The sequence below is a fragment of the Callorhinus ursinus genome, unplaced genomic scaffold (genome assembly GCF_003265705.2).
Source record: "Callorhinus ursinus isolate GAN/ISIS: 27379988/994484 unplaced genomic scaffold, GSC_fseal_2.0 scaffold2, whole genome shotgun sequence".
Taxonomy (NCBI): domain Eukaryota; kingdom Metazoa; phylum Chordata; class Mammalia; order Carnivora; family Otariidae; genus Callorhinus; species Callorhinus ursinus.
Window position 1 is genome coordinate 17,867,906 of NW_027397064.1, and position 5,146 is coordinate 17,873,051.

General features: G+C 44.8%; 1 pseudogene; it reads right to left on the reverse strand.

Annotated features, from left to right (window-relative positions):
• Positions 1-481: 481 nt before the first annotated feature.
• Positions 482-4,688, reverse strand: LOC112807540 (S-phase kinase-associated protein 1 pseudogene; annotated as a pseudogene).
• Between the last annotated feature and the right edge of the window lie 458 nt (positions 4,689-5,146).

The window sequence follows — 5,146 nt, forward strand, 5'->3', positions numbered from 1 at the left end:
GCACCTTTCCCTTTTGTTGGGAAAAGCAAGAGCTTTCCTAGAGTTCCCAGCAGTCTTCTCCTGAAGCATCTGCCAGAACCACATACGGGATCACTGCTAGGTGGAAAGGAGACTGGGAACGTGGACAACAGACTGGCATAGTTGCCTTTGACCATCTCCATCAAGCTGAGCTCCTTACAGTGAGGAAGGAGGAACAGGGAGTGGGTTAGATGAGCACCATGTCTGCCATGTGGGAATGCGTGGCCAGGCAGAGAGAGGAAGAGACAGTAGGCCATATGGCCCCAGAGAGAAAGCCATGGTAAGGACTCAAGTCAGGCTTTCAGCTCCGATGCCTAAGTGACAACCTGTACTTCATTTCCTGCTCTTGGGAGCTGGCGAGATTGCTTGTTGTCTCATTTCCATAAACTCTCCTTCGACTGGAGCTGGTGGGAGTGGGTGGGTTTCTCTGATTCCTTAGAGCTGTGAGCAGAGTTTTTGACAGGTCTTAACATGTGTCTCCTCATTTGTTCCTTAGAGCGGTTGCTGTTGTCCTTATTTTCTGCAAGAACAAAAAGAGGCTCTGAGAGGTTAGGTTTGCCCACACTCATGTGATTCTGATCCAGGTTTTCTGGCAACTAGTATATTCTTTATGCCATCTCTGTAGTTTGAGGAGATTCATCTATGCAGGAGAAGTGTTTATTCTGTAAATAGCATCAAGGGCAGATGAGAGATGGAGTTTCCTCTGGGGCCTGCCAATGTCACCCAGGAGCTCTGTCCCTGGCTTAAGTCAAAAGGCAGGAGGCGGCTTGACTCTGTCATGCATCTGGGTTTTGGAGACCCAGGAAATGTTTACTTTTCTGCTTGTCTATTTTCAAACCTTATGCCTGTAATTTATTGTCCTGATTACTGTTTAACATTGTTGGAAGATATGGGCTATTCAAGCTGTGGATTTGTGTGAGAAGCACAAGAGAAAATGAGTGCATTTGGGAGCTATTGCTCTTCCCCTTCTCACGCCATCAGCTCTCCTTGGGTGACCTTTGTGGCCAGAGCTCCCACCACCACCCAGACAGTGTCAGCTATCAAGATGGTGATTCATCTGGTCAAGCAGAAGTCATTATCTCCTCTCCCTAAACTTGACCCTTCCTCTGCATTCCCTATCTCCGTAAACGGTACGGCGGTCTACACGGTCATGCCTGGAAGTCACCACCCCCACATGCAACCGCTTGCCACATTATTTAAGATTAATCAGGCTGTAATATGCCTCCTCTCATCGTCCCCCAATGCCTCAGTTCCGGCCTTAATCTCCTTTCAGAGGACAGTGGACACCATCTCCTGGACTCATTGTTTTCTAAGCTTGTTAGAAACCTGGGTACTTGTTAATTATCTGGATTCCCAGGCCCTCCTCCTATGCTCTGATTCAATAGGTCTGGTGTGGGCCCTGGAATCCACATGCTTCACAATGATCCCAATGAGTTCTGCTGAGCAGGGGCGGCATTGGTACCGAGCTGGTTTCCCTGCCTCAAGGGTGCTCTGCAGTCAATCTAGCTCTCTTCTGCTATAGCAGTAGCTTTCTAAAAGGGGCTGGTAGCTCTGACTCTGCAGCACAAAACCCAAACCTGCCACAAGCCAAATGGGCTATGATTTAGCCACCACCTCCCTCTCCAGTCTTATCTCCTGCCTTCCCTGGGTTCTACTAGTAAAAGCTGTTTGTCAAATTTGAGGATCCCATTTCTTTTCTTTTCTTTAAGATTTATTTATTTATTTGAGAGAGAGAGAGAGCAAGCTAGGGGAGGGGAAGAGGGAGAGAGAGAGAATCTCAAGCAGACTCCCCACTGAGTGTGGAGCCTGATGTGGGGCTGTATCTCAGGATCACGACCTGACCCGACATCAAGAGTCGGACCCTTAACTGACTGAGGCACCCAGGCTCCCTATCCCATTGCTTTTTCATTGCTCAATGCCTTTGCCTTTGCTGTTCTTTCTGCCTGGACAACCCTCCTTCCCCAGGTCTACCTGGAAAACTATCCATCCTGCAAGACCCGACTCAAGTGTTCCTTCTACCCTAAAGCTTTCTTTGCCACCCTTGCAGCTCAAATGTATGCTTCCCATTGAATTCTCCATTGCAGAGACTGTGTTTAGCTCACAGGTACAGGTGGCATTTGCTTTTTCTGTGTGAAAGGAAATTTAGTGAAAGCACATAGGGCAGTTCCCAGCAAAAAGTGTTCCCATACTTTCCCCTGCGTGTAAACTCTACAGTTTCTTACTGAGAAAATCAAACAGTCCTCTATCTGTTTACATTTACAACGTCAGTATATTGAACTGTGTAATAACAGTCAACATGTATCTGGTGCCCGCTGTGTGCTAGAAACTTTGTGTTCACCATTTCACTTCATCCTACAGATGAGAAAATCGAGGCTCAGAGGTGAATTAATTTACCCAAGATCACAAAACTGCTAAGTGATGGAATTGGTACAATGCTATTCTACCTCTTCCAGAGATTTCTTAAACATGAGGATATGTGGTATGTGTCTAGGACAAAACCTCCCTGGACCAGGGGGTGCAGGAAATGTAAATGAGTGAAGCAGGGTGGGCTTGAGGCAATAAGGTAGGGTAGGGAGTGTGGCAAACTGGAGGGTGTACACCCTGCTTGAAAGAGTGCCAAGACCGAGTGCTGGCTGACGCCCCCCTCCCTACCATTTTATTGTAAAAAATTTTGAAACTATAGCAAAGTTGAAAGAACTTCACTGTACATGCCTGTATACCTACTACCTAGAAGCTACCATTAACATTTGACTTGCCTTATCCTGGATCTATGCATCTAGCCATCCCTGTATCCATTAATCCATTTTGGTTTTTTGATGCATTTCAAAGGAAACTGCAGACAGCCGTGCACTTCTCTCTAAATACATCACGTTGTAGAGCATTAGCTAGAGATCAGTATTTATAGTTTTTCCTTTGATGTAAAATTTATAGACAATGAAACACACAGATCTACCTATTTGTATATTCACTCAGTTTTGGCAAATATGTGCTCCTGTATCATCCCAACCCCCATCAATATAGAAAACATTACCATTATCCCTAAAGATTCCCTCAAGTCCCTCCTGTTTGTCTCTGCTTCTGTCCCCACCGGGGTAGCCACTGTTCTGATTCTTTCCTTTTTCTTTTTTTTATATTTCTTTTTTTTATTTTTTATTTTTATTTATTTATTTGACAGAGAGAGACACAGCGAGAGAGGGAACACAAGCAGGGGGAGTGGGAGAGGGAGAAGCAGGCTCCCCGCAGAGCAGGGAGCCCGATGCGGGGCTCGATCCCAGGACCCTGGGCTCATAACCTGAGCCGAAGGCAGACACTTAACTGACTGAACCACCCAGGCGCCCCAGTTCTGATTCTTTTCTTTCTATTTTGCACCTTGTTTTATTTACAATGCCAACTTTTATCAGGTCACTAAAGTTAACTAGACAATAAAATAGGCAGGAAATCGCTCTACAAAGACAGGGAAAGCCCCAAATACCACCTTCTAGAGAGAACCACTGTTCAGGTTTATTTGTAGCAAAGAAAAAAAAGAGACTTTTGATCATCCTGGAAGAAACTGAGCATTGTGTTTGAAATCTGTACTCAACCCACACCTGCAAGGAGGACGATATTCTGCCCACACCACTAATTTGCTGCTTCATTTGTCTACTGTTGGTCTAATACTAACAATTACAAACAGAGCAGCGCAACTCGTCTTTGGAACAATCCCTGGAGTGTTCCAGGGTCAGGCACAACATTTCACTTTTCACACCACTGCTTCTCTTTGAGTACCTGGGCTGCCTTTTCGTCAGGAAAAGTCATTTTGGATATGGAAGTTCCTGCGAGTCTCCTCAGGAGTTTCCCCCTTGATTGTACTGGCAACCGTCTTGCATGTAACAACAAGCCAACTTTGGATTTCCAAGTAATTCGCAGCCAGAATAAGCTCGCAAAGTGTTCCTCAGTCAGCTTTCAGGAATTTTTGGTCCAAAATAGGGACATCATCTGTTCACTTTGCTTGCGTCATCTATTCCCAAATCTCCCAACATGGTCACGATAGTCACAGGTTGCTTGGCAATTTCAACATCAACTTCAAATCTCTCTCCATCAGAACTCTGCCGCTTAATCGAAGGCACGGCGCTCCGTCTCAGGGAGATTGTGGGCCAGAGGCTGACAACATGGTGGCCTCAGCAACGAGAAGAGAAAGGGTGGAGAACAAGGCCACTGCCGGATTATTTTCTCCCATAGATTAGTTTTGCTTGTTCTGGAACTTCACAAAAGTAGACTCATACAGAATGTACTTTCCTTCAGCTTGAAGTTTTAAAGATTCATCCGTGTTGTTGAGCGTATCCGTAGTTCATTGCTCTTAGTTGTTGAGAAGTCTTCCACTGTATTCCACTGTAGGAACAGACCAGTTTGTTTAGCCATCCTCCGTGGGCAGACAGCTGGGCTGTTTCTAGTTTTTGGCTCTTATGAATAAAGCTATTAATATTTTGTATAAATATTTTTGTGCGCGTATATTTGCATTTCTCCTGGGTATATTTCTAGGGGTGGAATTGCTGGGTTAGAGGGTAGGAGTATGTTTAGTTTTAGAAGAAACTGCCAGACCTTTTGCCTGAGCGGTTTTACCATTTTATATCCCCACCAACGACATGTGAGACTTCTGGTTGGTCCACAGCCTTCATATCCTTCATGGACATACTGCTCATTTGTATATCTTCTTTTGTGAAATGTCCATTCAAATCTTTTTTTTTTAAAGAGATTTTATTATTTATTTATTTGAGAGAGGGGGACGGACAGATGGAGGGGGAGAATTTCAAGCAGACTCTGTGCTGGGTGTGGAGCCTGACATGGGGCTCTATCTCACGACCCTGAGATTATGACCTGAGCTGAAATTGAGAGTCAGACACTCAACCGACTGAGCCATCCAGACGCCCCCTGCCTGTTCAAATCTCTTACCCACTTTTTTTTGAGTTATCTTTTACTATTTTTATTATTGTTGGAGTTCTTGATATACCCTGGATGCCAGCCCTTTGTCAGATATATGTTTCACAATTGTTTTCTCCCAGGTGGTGGTTTGTCTAGCCCTTTTCTTAATGGTGTCTTTTGGATGAGCAGAAAATTTTGATTTTGATGAAATCTAATTTAGCAAAGACAT